The sequence below is a fragment of the Mustela nigripes genome, chromosome 5 (assembly GCF_022355385.1).
Source record: "Mustela nigripes isolate SB6536 chromosome 5, MUSNIG.SB6536, whole genome shotgun sequence".
Taxonomy (NCBI): domain Eukaryota; kingdom Metazoa; phylum Chordata; class Mammalia; order Carnivora; family Mustelidae; genus Mustela; species Mustela nigripes.
Window position 1 is genome coordinate 57,343,250 of NC_081561.1, and position 19,249 is coordinate 57,362,498.

Below are 19,249 nucleotides of genomic sequence, written 5' to 3' on the forward strand. Positions count from 1 at the left end.
TGTCATGAACTTGGCTCACATTGAGCCTGACTTCAATAAAACCCTTGGATCTTTCCACAGGGACTCCTGCCAAGCCACAGCTCCTCCTCAATATTTGTGGAATTGATAGCTTAAAAAAAAAGTGTACATTTTCTTTTATTATAAAAGCAACACACAATAATTAAAGGAAATTTAGAAAATACAGTTAGGTAATATGCTGGTTTTTTTGAAAAAAATCAGCAACCATCACACTACCCGGTGATTTTTGCAGCTAATACTTTAGTGCTTGTCAAGGGTAGCAAAGTAAAATGCCAGCAGGGCTCAGGCCAATATTGTAAATTCGTGAAATACTCTGGGAGTGAAATGGTAGGGCATAGGTGTGCTTGCACCTGGTTCAAGATGGCAACTATTACTCAACTTGGGTCACCCAGTACTCTTTAGAGGTGAAGGCTCCCCAAATCCAGAACCTGGTATTATGATTTTCTTTTCCCTAGGAGATACTGTAAATGCAGAATTTTATGAGAAGTTTGCTCATTGAGGGTCAGAAATCAATTTATTTTTATCGAAGTAGTCATGTCTTTGGATTCTCTTGGGTCTTTGAAATGCTAGTTGTATGACTTGTCTGGTGCTATCCTTCCACCTTGCTTGCTTGCTTTCTTCTCTCAACCTCGTCCACTCTACACAACTGACAACAGCTTGTGATCACCTCATTTAACTCTAGCTATCTTGGCCTTGGCCAACCATCTTGATGGGCTCCCTTCCCAACATCGCTCTTCTCTTCTTGGGTGCCTTTCAAATCCTATCATCCACACATCTTTCTCATCCCCTCCTCAGAGCCTGTACTCTGTTATATCCCTTCCGAGCTTCATTCCCTTTCAGAGCTCTCACTCCAATCTCAGTATTTCAATATTGAACAAGATTTGATCCAAAAACTACCCTTTTTTTGCTGTACTCCCCACTTTCACGCTGTGGAAAATTTCAGTGCTTCCAGACCAAATGACCCAGGTTCAAACCCAGAACTGCACTTGACGGGTTTCTAATTCTGTGGAAAACTGCTTTGATGTCTCTGAAACTTGGTGTCCTTAGGTGTATGATGTTGGAAATAATAATGTGTATCCTGAAAAATAGCTTGGAGGGTAAATAACATCTATAGAGCATCTTAGGAAATGATAGTTGTTGTGATGCCATTATACTTTATTTAACCCAACTGTAATTAACATTCAGTGTTATATTGATTTCAGCTGTACAACATAGTGATTCAACAATTCTATACATTTCTCAGTGTTCATCAAGGTAAGTGTACCTTTTTTTTTTTCAGATTTCTTTTTTTTTTTTTTTTTAATTTACTTGACAGACAGATCACAAGTAGGCAGAGAGGCAGGCAGAGAGAGACAGGAGGAGGATGCAGGCTCCCTGCTGAGCAGAGAGCCCGATGCGGGACTCGATCCCAGGAACCTGAGCTCATGACCTGAGCCGAAGGCAGAGGCTTTAACCACTGAGCCACCCAGGCGCCCAAGTGTACCCTTTTTTTAAAAAAAGATTTTATTTATTTATTTGTCAGAGAGAGTGAGCACAAGCAGACAGAGTGGCAGGCAGAAGCAGAGGGAGAAGCAGGCTCCCTGCTGAGCAAGGAGCCCGATGTGGGACTCCATCCCAGGATGCTGGCTGGGATCATGACCCAAGTCGAAGGCAGCCGCTTAACCAACTGAGCCACCCAGGCATCCCAAGGTAAGTGTACCCTTAATGCCCTTTATCTATACTTGGTTTTATACTTGGTTTTAAGCATCATCATAAGTCATAAGTGCTTACATTAACTATTCTCTCCCAACTTGATTAAGAAATTGTAGCTACTTTAAAATATTCATTGACTAAGTGATTAATAAAAGAATGAGTAAGTGCAGCAAAAAGCTACCAGCAGGCGGAAGTATTCAAGTTATTCTAAAATAAAAAGATACAGGGAAGCACTCCAAAGTGAGAAAGGAAAAAAAGAGCTCACACTGTTCTTTCCTATCTGATACTATCTTTTTATGTTCCCAAGAATTGTTGGCATCAAACCAAGTATCTCATCAGACTGGTATTAGTGGTAACAATTAGTTATTAAATAGCTTGTGGATTCTGTGATTTTTCAAGTATGTGGGAAACAAAATTTTGAATACATACCTTTTGGAAATAATTTATTTTACTAGAGACTTGTCCTTCATTATCCAGTAGCAGACTTTTGCCTGAACGTTTTATAAAGGCCGAGGAACACATATATGGCAGTGGAAATCTCTGGACACCTGCTCACCCTGCTCTGTCCACTGGAAGCTCCACCCAAGCACTGAATCCAGAAAATGCCACAGGCTCTATCAAGGTGTCTTGTAGACTTAATAAATATTTTTTTGAGTAAATTAATGGACCAAGAAAAAGTTCAATGGAAAAAGATAAACATATACTTTATTCATTCCATTCTCACTCCCTGCTCTTTACTAACTGTGATCCCCTGGAGAAAGTTACTTTAATCTCTCTGAAGCTTAGCTTCCTTGTCCCTAATATCAGGAATCATGATGCCTGTCTCTCACTGTCTGTGACCTCCAAATTCGGTTGCTTTGGGTTGCAGGTAAAAGAAAACCTGGCTCAAAAGGGACATTTATCAGTTGGGACATTTATCATCTTTCTTACCAAGATGCCTAAAGATAAATGGCTTGGAAGTTCTGTGATGTCTGGGCCTGAGATAACCTGTCTGCGGTTCCCCTGGTTCTTGTTATGGCCATACTATGGCTGCCATCACATCGCCTCATGACAGCATTCAACATAGGAGGCAAAAAATAAAATAAAAAAATTCCTAGAAGCTACCAGCAGATTTCCCCTTAGGTTGCCTGGACAGACTTCAGCCACATTCTCATACTTAAAGAAGGGAAGGAATTATTATGATCGACTTATACCAATCATGGTTCAACCCCTGGGGCTGGAGTAGAGAGCACTTCTTCCCCGAGTATCTTGCGTCCCTAAATCTGTGTAAAATGGGGTGTTGAATATCTAAGAAAAGGAAGAAATGCTTATTGAAATATAACAGTTAATAGTTAGAGGTATGTGCCAAGTTAGCTATGCGTCCGGCACTGTTCTAGAGACTTGAAGTATGTGGATTCTTCATAACATATCTTTGTGAAGTAGGTGCTATTATCCACACTTTACAGATAGGGAATCAGAGGCATTGAAGAAGTTGAGTTTGTCTCCCATAGGCATGCAGATAGTAAGCTGATAATGGCCTGATTGGCTTAGACGCCCCTGTGATTAACCCTTAATCCCTATGGCTTCTCCCATCGGGTCTCCACCCTCTCCATTCCGCAAAACAATCCTGGACTCTCCAAAGCAAGGTCTTAGAACAGTGAAATGAGTTCCTGACAATTGAATAAGTACTTGAGAGTGGTTGCCAGGGCCCATGACTTGCGGATAATTTCTAACAATAACAATAACTATAAGACCTACCTATTGTAGGCCGGGGGTCCTTATGATATTATCTCATTTGATCATTTGATTGACAGCAATGGCATTCTTCTTTCACCCATTGTGCAATGGAAAATGAGGTCGATGAACTTGCCCAAGGAGGTGAGAGCTGGGTTTGATCTCAGTTTTGCTCGATTATAAGGTTTGTGCACTCCTGCACTGCACAACTTATAAAATAATGAATCAGAAGGCATCTCCAAGGTGGAGGGAATTCTACCACTGAAAAACTGACCAAGCAGAGTCACCATTCAGGGAGGCAGGAATTGTAAAGTTGTGCCAATTGACCAGCCAGTGGATTTGATCATGGACAACAAGGGTATTTATGAAGCTGGTCCTTAATATCAGGCTGACAAGAATTTGTTTCTACTTCTATTAAGTTATTTATTACATTTCAGTCAATTTATAGTAAACTCATTGCTGTCCTATTCTCAAAATTAGACTGTAAGTTCTTGGAAGACAAAGTCACATTTTCCTTATCTCTTCATCTTTCCCTCAATTTTCTCTTCCCTAAGTTTTCCTGGTATTAGCATTTTACATAAGCTGCATTATCTTTGATACCAAATTAACTAAGCTATTGACTTTATTCAGATATCATAGTTTTTCCAGTAGTGTCCTTTTCTGTTCCAGGATCCAATCCAGGATATCACATTGCACTTAGTATGGGTAGTATTTTTATTTTGAAGATCTTTTATTATTTTGAATGTTTAAATGTGGCAGGAAAGGAACAATACAAGTCCATACAGTTTCTGTGTTGTAATAACAACCTTAAAAATAGCTAGCATTCACTATGCTTTTACTAGGTGCGGGCTGGTTCTAAGAGTATACAATCTCCTTTTTTCCTTGCAAAAGCTCTGTGAGGTATGTACCATTATTCACTCCATTTTACGGATAGGAAACTAAGGCAGGGGGTCATCATGTCACTTAGTTACTAAGAGCCACCACTAAAACCCAGACAGTCAGACTCCCAAGTTAGATATAAATGTAACACATGAGAATAATTTGCAAAGAAGTGAAAGAATGATTAAGCAGGCTTGTTTTACTATTCTGATGTAGTGAGAGGTAAGACTGAAACAGTTGCTATCCTTCCAGACTTGTTTTCCATGTCTTCTATTTTTCCATTCACCTCTTGTGAATGAAAGAAGGGCAGCACGCTGGGACCCCGTGACTTTTGGGAACAGAACTGAAGGTCCTGACACCGAGTCTGAAACTCCCTTCCTGTCTTATGCACCAGAGTGTCGTGGCCAAGCCTGGGATATAAATGATAAATGAATGTGGTTGGTCATCACTTTTTCCCATCATAAACCTGTGCCCAAGTGCTATCGTGTTGGAAGGGCAGAGGTGTTGAAAGAAAGAATGGAGGTGAACTAGCAGAATACCATGGAGAGGCTCAAATGGCAAGCTGGCATCTGCTAGACACAGAATGTTCTAAATGTGTCTTAGTTACAGTGACTCAAGCTCCATTTAATTTACAATGGGAAGACTAATAATACATCAGAAATGGAAAACAAATCCAAAAAATGCAAAACTAAACGATTGTTCTTTAAACTCTCAAGTTTTCTTTTCCTTCTCATTCAACACAGGAGTCTGTAAAATCACTCTTCGTTGGAAATATCCTATTGGGAACATAGAAATTCATTGTGTAGGTTTACAGTTGTGGTTGGTGTTTGATAAACAAGACTTTATGTGTATGTTTTTTTTTCTATTAATGACAGCCATGGGACCAGGGAGTAAAGGGGCAGCATAGCTGCTGGCAAAAAAGCAGGTTGTAACAAGATTCACACATTCATTCATTATTCGTTCAACAAACATGATTGAGTCCATACATGTGTCAGACATGGGGCCACACCCTCTTTCTCTAAAAGAGGTGAGAGACATGAGACTAAATCACTGAATAGTGCAGTTACTCTGAAAGAAGTAGCTCTGCACAGTGTTTTACAAATTGTCAGTTATGACCCTTATAGCAGGCCGACCCGTGAAATACAACAGATGAGTGTTGGAAATATCAGAGTCCATTGCACAGAGTAAATAAAGGTATTCTTTCATATACCTTTCATTTCAGCAATATACAGGTAATATAGAGTGTGTGTGTGTGAGTATGTGTGTGTGTGTGTGTATGTTGAGGTGTGTCTATAAAATATGTTTCTTGTCATGGCTTGCAGTCAAAGAAGTCCCAGCAGCATCAATCTAATCTTTAGTGGGGAAACAGAGATGGGAGTGGCTGAATTCTCTCTTGGAATAGAAGAGAAGGCAAACGGAAAGAGTCCCCCTAATGCTTGAGTTGCATCTTAAAGAACTGTTTTCACAAGGTGGATTATCAGAAGGACCTTCTAAGCTAATGAGAGCAGAATAGCAAAGGCAGTTGGGGGCCCAACAGCCTGACATATCGTGGACACCATAAGTTCTGCATTTCTCCTGCGATGTGAGACCTGAGGAGTCTCCAAGAAATATGCCATCAGAGGGCCAGGGAAGAAGCCTGTGGGCACTGGAGGACAGCGCTTCCCAAATTCAGCATGCACCCAAGTCACTGGAAGATCTGGTTAATGAGCCCCGACCCTCTGCGTTTCTAAGCAACTCCCAGGTGATGGTGATGCTTCTGGTCCACGGACCACACTTTGAGAATCAAGGCTTATTTTTAGAGAGAAAGAATGAATTGTTTTCAGTGTTCTGATTTTGGTCCTGGGCCATATATATATATAATCCCTGTGGTCTACCCAGGCATAGGCAGGTGTCTGGTGTGTGGAAACATAGGGTGCTGCTGGACTAGGTAAAAATACTAATAGTCATGGAGTATTACCATCCAGCAGGGGCTGTGGTGAGGTCACTGTGTGTAGGTTCTCAGTGGAAACCTATAGCAAGCATGACAGGTATGCACAATACTCTTCCCATTTTATATGTAAGGAAATTGAATAACTTCTTCGAAGTCATAGGGCATGGTAGGGCTAGGTGAATGGCTAGGATTGATTAAACAGGCAGCTCTGTCATTTTTCTGGGCCATTTGCTCATCCCCATTCAATTTTTTTTTCTTCTATGAACTGGAATATAAGTGCTTATGAAGCAAAGTGGAAATAGCACATACTTCACCAGGTTGTCTGAAGGGTTGAATTAAATAATGCATATCAAACACTCAGCATAGTGTTTGACACACAGTAGAAGGCCTATAAAATATTATTATTTAGATTTAAGCACTCGGTCTGAGACCTGAGATTCCAAAGGTTCTAGGAATTGCTTGCTCTCCCCACCCCCAACAGTTCCCCAGGATTCATAGACAGCTGGCTAGGAAGATGGTGGGGGTTAGGGAATTTTTGTTGTGTATTATTTGGGATCATTTTAGCGTTTGTTTCGTTGGTTTTGTTGTTGTTGTTGGTGTGTTTATGTGTGTGTTTAGGGAGTGAAAAAGGCAGAAGATTTTTTTCTTAACCTGGTCAGAGAACTGAATCTCATTAAAGATATACGGCAGTGGAAACTAATTGGATTTCCTTGAAGTTCCCGATGCCAATTTCAGGTACATCCTTAGCCTATAGTAGGGGCAACCTGAGCTCAGATTCTATCAGATGTCACCAATCCCAAATCCAAGCTGGGTGATGATAACCACATTTCCGCACTGTTTTTCATCTAGGTAGAGGGGTACTCTATCAAAAAACAATATATTTTTGTTCTGGATTAAATTCCAGTCTCTGAAGGTGCATGTTAAAATTAAATGTATTGATACCTTTTAAAGGTTTGTTTTTTCTGAAACAACTTCAAATTCCCTTGAATTTTTGAATTATTTTCCTCTTTTTTACATTGCATGTGAAAATTCTGATAAATTATTATTACTTTAGCACTTCGATCCTTAATTTGGTATGTGTTGAGAAATGTTTCATGGAGTGCAGGGCTTAAACCCAAAGAGCTATTATCGCTCTAGTGAAATTTGGCTTTGGGAAAGTGAGAATTAAATGAAATAACATTAATTTAATAAGAGCGAAATGAAACTGTAACTTCTCAGTCTTGGTTCCTTTTGGTGCATCTTGGGGGCCTGAGATGAGATGAGGTTTCAGTATTTCGCTGCCAAGTATGGAAAATGTAGGAGAAGAGTTGGCAGACTGGCAAATCTTTTCACAGGGAAGTTGAGGAAACTATTTTTATTGAATTCTGGAATATTAGATCTAGAAAGAACTAACAGATTGTATAAACCACTCCACTTCCCCAACATTTTACAAACGAGGAAAGGAAGGCCCAGAGAACTTAGCTTGATGTCACACGGCTATTTCATCACAGGCAAAGGAAAAGTTAGACATTTGATTCTCTTTTCTGCTTTTTGGCAGCAGTTTGATTTATTTATTTATTCTATATTCCTCCCCAAACTATTATTATTGTAGGTGTGATGGGGAGGTGAATGCAGTTGCCCTGAAGGTGAAACTACAGGTTGTAAAATGTTTCCAAAATGTTAAGGGGCTCTCAGAGGTTAGCATGGGCACTGCTGGTCTGGAGAGCTCTGAGCTAAGGTCTGGGCCAGCTCCTGACCACATGAGTGGAGGGAGTAGGGTTTCATTGGATCCCAAGTAGTCTTCCTGGAGTGATAGCTTTTTGTATCAGGTGCCCAGTAACCGACGAATGTGTCTGTGTGTGTTGTGTGTATTGTGTGTTTGTGTGTGTGTGTGTGTATGTGTGTTGAGGGAGGGAGGAGAACCAAGGCATGTCTCTGATACTGTCACAGCCCAGTCTCACCCAGAAGTCACTGTGCTCCCACAATCCCTGGTTCCTAGTTGGTTGGGTCCCAGCCACATTTCCCATGGACGTCCGTGCAGCCCATCTGAACTGCTATTTCAGACAGAGTGTTCTAAATCAGGTTTTGTGTTTTGGCAGAGGAATGGAACCCTTTTCTAATATTACTTCTGTGGGAAAGTGTTTTCTGAGTTCCAAACAACTCAACTTACAAATACATTTTTGGAATATGACCCATTTTATATATATATATATATATATATATATATATATATATATATATATATGCTGAGGACTGCCTGTTCTGGGGGTAAAAACAACCTTACCATGTACAGCTCAGTGGTACCAAATACAGGTGTTTCTTATATGATCTTATTCAAGGAATATTATGCGATGTGCTTAAAATCCAAAGCATGTTTAGGTTTTCTTCCAGGAAGGGTTGGCTACAGGGTTAGGAACTTCCCATGGGATAGGATTTAAGGATCCAAAGAGCCCCCCTTTCCCCATTCATGCCCTCAACTTGGTCTTAACCAAACTATCTGAAATTGTCAGTGCCAATTAAGGCTGCAGGTCTGTATGTACTGAATCAGTTTGTTGGGAGAAACTTTTTCTTAAATCCAGGTTCTTTGGGTTTGACTTTTTACATTTCAGATATCCAGGCTCCTCTCCTGGAGACTCTGATTAAGTAGGTGAGGGATGAGATTCTGGAAAGTATTTTTTCTTTTTTAAAGCTTTCTGAAAAGTACTGGTCAAGTTACTTCTGAGTCAAAACATTTATTCATTCCTTCATCATATATTGAAGTTTGCTCATTGCAATGTACATGTTGGATACTGGGGATAGAATGACAAGAAAATCACGAGTATCACAAGACAAGTAAGTGTCGTGAGTACTATTGATGTTGTCTTGTGAGATTTGGGAGATTGAAATCGTAAGAGGCTTTGTAGAAGCATTGATCCAAAGGTTAACATAGTTGAGAAGTAGACCAACCACATTCTTGAGCCAGATTGCCTGGATTCAAAGCTCAGCTTTACCACTTACCAGCTTATGACCTCTGTCAAGTTGCTTAAACTTTCTGTGCCTCAGTTTCCTCATCTGTAAAATGGGGGCAATCTTAGTACTTCCCTCAGAGGGTTGTTGTGAAAATCGAATGAGCCAATGTAGGACAAATGCTTAGAACACTTGTTTCGAGCTTTAGCATGTGTCAGAATACCCTGGAAGCCTTGTTAAACACAGGTTTCTGGATTTCACCTTAAGTTTCTGAGTCAATAGATCTGAGAAATTTGCATTTCTCACAATTTCTGCAGTGATGCCAATGCCACTGGTCCTGGGACAACTCTTTGAGAATCACTGTCTTGAAATATAGTATGTAGCAGTTGTTGCTATTCTTTTCAGTTAACCACTGATGGAGGAATTTGAGCTTGCCCAGCAAAGGCACCCAGGCAGGGGGAACTGCCAGTGCATAGTCTGGAAGGCTGAAAGCAAAGGGCATGCTCAGGAACAGGGACAAACAGACTGGTGAAAAGACAAGATGAGTTGTGGCCATCAGACTCCGAAGAAGTCATTTAAGTATAAATGTTATCCGAGAGTGACCAGAGAGTCTATTATCAGCCATTGTCACCTTAGCACAAATTAATTTATCAGAGTAATCTGTCATCTTGTCACCTCCTGGAGGAATCTGACCAAATCCTGCAAATAAGGATGCCTATGGGTGCTCCTTCTTTGGAAAATCAACCCACACTAATGAGTCACAGATGTCCTTGAGGGTGATCAGTCATCCATACCCCTGTGGGAGGACTTACCTCACTATGGGACTTAGGGATCTGTTATCACATCTGGAATCAGCCTATTGACATCTATCTGCATACTCATACTCCTGATTCCCAAAGCATTTGCTTTTCTTTGCAGACTTAAAAAAAAGTACAATAACAGGAAAGAACTTCTTGTATCCATCTATGTATAAGTATTTTCCACACTATGGACCATGAAAGACTTTTTTATGTATACATTTTCCGCTCCATGGACTGTCAAAGGAGCATTAAAACCAAAACACAATCTATCTATCTTTTGCTGTTTCTTTTTGTAGAGTTTTCTTTCCTTTTTGGGAAAACCAAATCGTTCTTGAGTTTCAGTTTAACAGGCAATTCCTGTATTGTAGCCTCTTGCACATTCTTCTTTCTGGGAAGGCAGCTCAGATCAGCCTAGCTGCCCTGTGGCTGTTCTTGTGCATGTCTTTCTACCAACGCTTTCACTGTACAACTTTATGTACTCCATGTGCATCCTCCAAAACCAAGTAAGATCCAACCTGGGCAATAGTGGCTTTTATCCTGGTATGCCGAACCTAGAGTCACTGCGAAAGCAGACTAGATTATTTTGGGGCATAGCATGCTGAAATGAATAGGAAAAGAGAAATCTGAGCAATAATACTGATGTGTCATGCAAAAATGAAGGCGTCAGATGGAGGGAAAGTGCTCTTACTGCTGCATCAAAATGGGAGGAGGAGGAGGTTGTGGGCGTAGAGAAATCATTTATAGGAGAAAATGCTCTGGTAGGCAGAAAGAAAGAAAACCCACATCTAAGTTTGCAGTTGACTGCCTGTACATTGCTTTCAGTTATAGGTGTTTTTGTGAGTGTAGTGTGTATGCACGTGTGCGTGCACATGTACATACGCATGTGTGTGTGAGAGATACAAGGCTGTGCAGAGAGGCGCTGTGCTTGCTTTAATGCTCTGCTGTCATCAGCTTGAAATTCTTAATCCTTTCTGATCAAAGGGCCCTGTATTTTCATTTTGTGCTGGGTCCCCCAAATTATGTACCTTGTTCTAGAGAGGGAATTAGTTCCATTGATCTGATATGACTGGAACATGGCGTACAATTTTAATACTTAATTTTTAACACTGTTTAAAAGGTATGTGTACTTCAAGTCACCTGTTCAACATTTTCTTACTAATTTCTATACTTACCTCTGTGCTTTTTTAATTTTAACATGGAAGTCCTGTGTGAACACAACCATAGTCATTTGATCTTTTTCTTGCTGTAGAGTAGAATTCTGCTTTTTTTGTTTGTTTGTTTGTTTGTTTGTTTTTGTAGAGGAGGAGATAGCAAGTATTTTCAGCTTTGCCAGTCTAGAAGTTTCTATCACAACTACTCAGCTGCCGGTGTAGGAGAAGCAGCCATAGACAATACATAAATGAATGAGTGTGGCTGTGTTCCAATAGAACCTTATTCACAAAGGGATGTTGGGGCTGGTTTGGCCTCGGGATAATTTGAGGACCTCTATCTTAGAGCATTCTCTTCCTTTTTGTGATGATGATGCAATAATGAATCTGTTCCAATAATGAAACAGATGATAGTGATAATAATGGTAAGGTGATGGTAATGATGAGGGTTATGATGGCTAAATTTTACTGAGGCCAGACACTGAGTCTAATGCTTTATAAACATTATAGTATTATTTTCATGACAATGTATAGTATGGTTACCATGCTCCTGACTTCAAAGATGAGAAAACTTAGGTTTAGACTAGTAATTTATTTATTCAAGGACATCGAGCTAGTAAAGAGCAGAATTGAGATGAAAACCTCAGACTTGCCTTGAGCCCCAGTATTTTCAATCCTTCACTTCTTATACCCCTGCCTGTAGTTGAGCTCCATCCTAGGCTCTGGAACTGATCCAAACGTTAGTAGAGAGGGATGTTGTAAGTATCTCCAGCCTCAATGATATAATCAAGCTATCCCTAGAGCCTCTTGAGCCTCTTAGTATCCAAGTACCAGTCCCCACCCTAGGATCTTGGTAATGGAGTCTCTCTCTTCTCCTTTCTCCAAGCTTCTTGTTTGTCAAGATGAGCCAGTGTTTCTATGGGCGACTTCTTGATGACAACAATGTACTTAGACAATTATTTTTGTCTTCTATGGTGTTATTTGGGAATCGCAGTTGAGTCTTTTGGACTGGGTTTGGCCCAGTGCTAGACCAATTTCCTTTCCCTCTGTCTCCATCTTTTCTCCATTTCCATGCTTCTCCAGCCTTAAAGCTGAGTCTTGTCCTGGCTGCTGCCACTCCTGTCTGTTCCATGTTATAGTAAAGTTAACAAGGCCACAGATAATCTTCTCCAGGGTTAGTGTGGCTCTTGAAATGTACACTGCCTTATTTTTCTCTCCGAAGGAATTCATTTTTGAAGACTAGCCCAAATCCTAACCTCTCTATAGCATCTTCCTGCACTGTTCTATACTCACAGAACTGTCCTTTCTTTTTTGCCCATCACAAAGCCCAATCTTTTGTGTTTCCCTAGCTGTCTTGGGAGACTTATGCTTATTCTTTTCTCTTACAAAATTCCTGTGAAAGTACAGGTATTACTTGTTTATTTATTTATTTTTTTTACTTGGAGAAAGTGTGGCAGACATTAGATACTAGGTGCTATTGATTATTATTAAGGATGATTGATGGGCTGGTAAGTTATGTGAGATTTCCAAGGTGAGGGAAAGCTTATCTCTCACAGTGATGATATGGTCACTAGTGAGAAAGAAAAATGGTCTGAAGAGCTATGATCTGCCAGGCATGATCAGCTTGGCCTTGGTGTTCTCCTCTTGAATACAAACAGTTTCACAAAATATCCTAGGATCATGGGAAATCAAGACAAAAGCAAGAGCTTCTGCAACCACATATAAACAGAGACAAAAATGCATCCAAACTAGAAAAAGTGATCAAACATTCCACTATTCTGGCTAATATGGAAAGTCTTTTTTCTTTTTTTTTCTTTTCTTTTTTTTTTTTTTTTTTTTTTTTTTTTTTTTTTTTTTTTTTTTTTTACCAATTATAGCTTCATTTCTCCTGTCTTATATATAAGATTTTTAAAGATATATTTCTCCTGTCTTATATATAAGATTTTTAAAGATATATGTAAGCAAATTAGTATTCTTCCTTTCTAAGAGCATCCAATCTAGAGCAAAGCATTGCTTCCTCAAACCCTCTTCAAAATCACTTAAAAAAGTTTAAGTCCTATTGGAAGTCCTCTAATATTCTCTTAATGCCATGCCACATTATTTCCATGGGGCACATTCTTTTTTATTGAAGTGAGCATAAATTCAGCTTATTTAAATATAGGTGTGTTTATGGTAGTCTTTGGTTGGAGAATGTTGACACCAGAGAGTCCTTGAGCTATTAGAATCATAGTGCATTATCTTGACTTTCTTTCTTTCAGAGAATGTGTGTGTTCTTTTGTTTCCTCCCATGTAAAATCTCTAGACCATATACCAACAATGAGTGAATGGAATGTGAAATTAAAATCATAATTCCATTTACATCAGTACCCCCAATAAAATATTTAGATATAAATTTAACAATATAGATAAAAGCTCTATGAGTAAAGTTACAGAACTCTGATAAAAGAAATCCAACAAAAACTAGGTAAATGAAGAGATATTCCATGTTCATGGATAAGAAGACTCAATATGGTCAAGATGTCAATTTTCCCCAAACTGACATATAGATTCAATGTACTTTCTGTCAAAATTCTGGCAAATTATTTTATAGATATCGACAAACTGATTCTAAAGTTTATATGGAGAGGCAAAAGATCTAGAATAGCCAACACAATATTAAAGAAGAACAAAATCAGAGGACTGATTCAACCAGACCTCAAGACTTACTATAAATCTATAGTGATTAAAATAGTGTGATATTTGTGAAAGAATAGATTAATAGATCAATAGAACAGAATAGGGAGTCCATAAATAGAGGCACATAAATATAGTTAACTGGTCTTTGACAAAGAAGAAAAAGCAATACAATGGAGAAAAGATAGTCTTTTCAAGACATAGTGCTGAAACAACTGGACATCCACATGTGAAAAAAATATCTTATATACACAGACACAGACCTTAAATCCTTCATAAAAATTAACCCAAAATGCAGGGCGCCTGGGAGCCTCAGTGGGTTAAAGCCGCTGCCTTTGGCTCAGGTCATGATCTCAGGGTCCTGGGATCAAGCCCTGCATTGGGTTCTCTGCTCAGTGGGGAGCCTGCTTCTCTTCCTCTCTCTCTGCCTGCCTCTCTGCCTATTTGTGATCTTTGTCTGTCAAATAAATAAATAAAATATTTTTTAAAAATTAACTCAAAATGTATTATATACCTAAATATAAAATGCTAAAAACTATAAAACTCCTAGGAGATAAAATAGGACAAAATCCAGATGACCTTGGGAATTATGAAAACTTTTTAAATAAAACAATAAAGGCATAATCCATGAAATAAATCATTGATGACATGGAACTCAATAAAATTAAGAACTTCTGTTCTGTAAAAGACACTGTTAAGAGAATGAGAAGTCCAGTCACAGAGTTGGAGATATTATTTATAAAATACATATCTGATAAACAACTGTTTTTCGACCTATAAAAGAATTTTTAAAAACAATAACAAGAAACGATAAGAGCAACAAGAAAGTGAACAACCAAATTAAGAAATGGGCAAAAAATCTGAACAGGCATCTCACCAGAGAAGAGATATAGTTGGCAAATAAGCATATGAAAAATGTTCAATATCATTAGGGAACTGTAATTAAAACAACAATTAGATTCTGCTACACACCTGTAATAATGGTGAAATTTCAAAACATTGACATTGATGAATGCTGCTGAGGATGTGGAACAACAGGATAATTTCACTCATTTCTGGAGGTGAAGCAAACTGGTACTGCCACTTTGGAAGAGAGTTTGATGTTTTCTTACATAGCATAGTTTTACAGTATAATCCAGCAATTGCACTCCTTCATATTTACCTAAATTGGTTGAAAATATGTTTTTATAAAAACCTGAAGACAGATGTTTATAGCAGCTTTATTCATAATTGCTAAAAATTGGAAACATCCAAGATGCTTTTCAGTAGGAGAATAGATAAAGAAACTGTGACCCATCCAGAATATGGACTGTTCCTCAGAGTTAAAAAGAAATGCATTCCCAAACCCCAGAAACACATAAAGGCATATTACTAAAAAGAAAAAAAAGAAAGAAATCAATCTGAAAAGACTACACACTGTGTAAGTTTGACTCTATGACATTCTGGAAAAGCAGAACTTACAGAGACAGTGAAAACATCAGTGATTCTCAGAGGCTAGTAGGGAGGGAAGGAGGAACACAGAGGATTTTTGAGAGCAGTGAAACTCTCCTGCATATGACTATAATAAGGGATATGTCATATACTTGCTAAATCTCAAAGAATGTACAACCTCTAAGTGAACCTTAATGTAAACTCTAGTATCAACTAACTCTATGGTTGATACTGATGTGTCAAAGGAAGTCCATCAATTGTAAAAAATGTACCAGTTTGGTGGAGGATATCGATAATGAGGGAGGCTATGTCTTTGTGGGTGCAGAGAGCATATGGCATATATCCATACCTTCCATTCAATTTTGTGGTGAGCCTTAAATTTAAAAAATAAAGTTTATTAAAATATAAGAATACCCTCTTGCATTGTTGGTAGAAATGCAAACTGGTACATCCATTCTGGAAAACAGTATGGAGGTGCCTCAGAAAGTTAAAAATAGAACTACGCTATAATGGAGCAATTGCACTTCTAGGTATTTATCCAAAGGATATAGAAATAGAGCCTCAAAATGGTACATGCACCTGGATGTCTATAGTAGCATTACCAATAATGGCCAAACTATGGAAAGAGCCTAACTATCCGTCAACTGATGAATGGATAAAGAAGATGTGGTGTATCGATACAATGGAATATTACTCAGACATCAAAATGAATGAAATCTTGCCATTTGCAATGATAGGGATGGAGCCAGATTGTCTTATGTTATGTGAAATTAATCAAAGAAAGACAAATATGATATGATTTCACTCATATGTGGAATTTAAGAAACAAAACAGATGAACATTTGGGAGGGGGGAAAAAGAGAGACAGGAAAACAAACCAAAGGAGACTCTTAAGGACAGAGAACAAATTGGAGGTTGATGGAAGGGGTTGGGCAGGGGATGGGCTAGATGAGTGATGCATATTAAGGAGGGCTTTTGTGATGCACTGAGTATTGTATCTAAGTGATGAACCACTCAGTTCTACTCCTGAAACCAATATTGCACCAAATGTTAACTAACTAGAATTTAAATAAAAATTTGAAACAAACAGGGGCACCTGGGTGGCTCAGTGGGTTAACCCTCTGCCTTCAGCTCAGATCATGATCTCAGGGTCCTGGGATCAAGTCCGGCATCAGGCTCTCTGCTAAGCAGGGAGCCTGCTTCCCCTCTCCCCCGCCCCCTCTCTGCTTGCCTCTCTGCCTACTTGTGATCTCTGTCTATCAAATAAATAAATAAAATCTTTAAAAAATTTTTTTGAAACAAACAAAAAGAGAGTACTGTATCTTAGTGGAGAATACTGCATCTTAGTGGGAGGAAAATGACTATGTTCATTTTTTATAACAGCTAAGATACATTGAATGTTACATATATTACTTTATCTTCACATTGAATCTTATGTCTTTCAAAGTTTCTGCAATAAACATATTACTTCCATCATCATAAAATTTTCTTTGTATTTACGAAGAAATATATATTTATATATTTACAGAATAGATACTATTAAGATCAAAGTCTGCAGGTTGGTGATGATTCTAGGAACTACTTACTGCAAATGAGATTTTGTTTGGAGGATTAAGGATGTTTTACAGGGGAGTCTTGGAGTGATTGAGACATAGTGACTATCTTTACATATTTGAAACACAGTCAGTTGGAAAAGGAGTTGGACTCTGTCTCCATGGCTTCAAAAAGTGAATTAGAACCAATGAATGAAAATCCCAGGAAGGCAAGTTTGGGCTTAGTATATGAATGCCTTTTCAGATGATTCTTTTTTCTTTTTTTTTTTTTTTCTTTTAAAGATTCATTCATCCTGAGAGAGTTGGGGGCGGGTGTAGGGAGGGATAGAGAGAGTGGGAGAGAAGCCAACTCCCTGCTGAGCTTGAAGCCCACCCAGGACTCCATCCCTGGAGCCCGAGATCATGACCTGAGAGGAAATCAAGAGTCTTTTGTTTAACTGGTTGAGCCACCCAGGAATCTCAGGAACCACGAAATTCTATTAAAAAAAAATGTAATTCATCTATATCAGTGGATATTTATGAATTTATGCATCCAGAAGTTTGGAAGAGTAGGAATCTAAGGCCATTTTAAACTCTGAAATTCTGTCTTTATTTATATTAGTGCAGATGAATCAGAGTGACAAGCTAAGGTTTACCCTTTTGGTTTTGTTGTTCCTTGCTTTTGTTTAAGATGAAATTTTACATCAACCTTGGAAAACACACGGTGGTGTGTGGCTGAGGGAAGAGTAATTGTGAAACTTATCCACAGCTTCAGTGCAATTTTAATATTGTTATCAGGAAACAGAAAGGCATAAAAAGCAAAAGGAAAAAAGGCTTATTTATATAGCAATTAGAAAGATAACAGAATATAAAACTGATTTGAATATTATTTACTCCCTCTGCGAGTTGGTCCGCACTCCCACCCCGACCCGGCCCTTCTTCCTTGAATTTTCCCCACTTTCCCTGTTCCGGTCTTGTACACGGCTGACTGACTTTCTCCTGCCATCAGCTCTTGTGACCCATGAGCCACAGGCTTCCTCTGGCTCAGAATTGCTTTATTTTGTAAAGCAGACACGTCTACCTTAAGTTTGTTGAGCAACAGATCTAGCCTAGAATCTGATTCACATTCAGCCGTTCACTGTACGATAGCAGCCTCTCTTTCACTTGTCACCGGCTCTCACACAATAGGAGTCCTTGAAGCCCTCTGTCCCCAGGTCTGGTGGCAGCGAATCCTGGCAAAGCCAGGGAGCCGGTGCAGGGCACCTTGAGCGCGTGGGCGGGGCGGACGCAGGTCTCCGGACGGAGGGCGCCGCACCCACCCGGCGCAGACGCTCCGCGGACCGTCCGGGGGCTTCGCGACCTTTCCTCCACCGGAGTCGGGGGGCTCAGTGTGCGTGTGAGAAAAGTCTCTCTTCCCGTACTCCTCACCCACAGTTTGCTTCTCCGCCAGTTTCTTCTGGGCTGTCGCTGCCTAGTCATCCCTAGCTTCACATATCAGCCCCCTGCCCACTCCGACCCCTTAGGAAGCCCCCTCCCGGCGGTGACCCCGGGGAGCCCTCCCTGCTGGGGTTGGGACTCCTGAGCACCGGCATCTGCGCTAGGGGTCCAGAGGGGCTTCTCCGCTTCCTAGGCACCCCGAGTGGAAAGCGGGGTGTGTGTGTTGGGGGGGCGGTGCTGAGGGCAGGGGGGCAGCCTGGGGAGCAGAGCGGGTGCGGGCTCGGGAAGGGCGCCGGGTCAGGGGGGAGGGGAGAAGAGGAGGCCACACAGGGGCTTTCGGTTTCCTGGGGTCTGATTGGAGGTTGGCCCGATGAGTCGGAGCTGGGGGCGCGCCCATCTCCGCTGGCTCCTGCGAGAGCCGCCGGCTCGGCCCCTCCCCGGAGCCGCTTTGTCCCGGCTGAAGGCGGCCGAGGTTGCGGGGAGAGCGGGCGGGAGGCAGACAGCCGGGGACACACGGACCTCGAGACCGGGAGGCGGGGCACGCCGCGCACGGCCCCACGCTCAGGCCCGCGGGCTCCGCGCCCGCCCCCACGCGCTCGCACCGGCGGGCAGGTGAGCAGGCAGCGCCGCGCCCGCAGTCGCCGGCCCCGCGGACTTCCGAGCCGCCGCCTCAGCCTCTGCCGGCGCATCGCGGACGCCCAGCAGGTCGGTTATGTAACCGTACTGGCCAGCTCGCCCCTGCGCCCTGTCCTGTTGGGGCTGCGCGCTGCTCCCGGGCGGTGCGGGAGGACGCGGCAGGGGGCGGGCGGGCGAGCGCGGTGGGATTCCAGGGCTGAGCTGGGGGGGCGGCAGCGGCGGAGGGTGGGACGGTGGTCTGCTCCAGCTGTCAGCCCCCGCGGTGGCCTGCTGTGTGTTGTGTGGGGGAGGGTCTCCCTTGAAGAGGGCACGGGTCTCAGAGAGCCCCTGCCCCATTCCTAGTGGCTCAAGGATTCGCCTTTCCAGTAGCAGCAGCAGGTGCATAAGTAGAACAGAGAGGATGACGCCTGTGGCCCCCGGGACTGAGGTTTGGAG

General features: G+C 41.1%; 1 protein-coding gene across 2 annotated transcripts in view; it reads left to right on the forward strand.

Annotated features, from left to right (window-relative positions):
* The first annotated feature begins 18,649 nt into the window (after positions 1-18,649).
* RCAN2 (regulator of calcineurin 2) overlaps positions 18,650-19,249 on the forward strand; it is a 268,194-nt gene continuing 267,594 nt past the window's right edge. Inside the window, exon 1 of one of the 2 annotated variants that reach the window (XM_059400326.1) lies at positions 18,650-18,883. The gene's annotated coding sequence lies outside the window, so the exon portion shown is untranslated. The remainder of the gene's footprint in view (positions 18,884-19,249) is intronic. The other variant, XM_059400327.1, reaches the window with a different exon arrangement.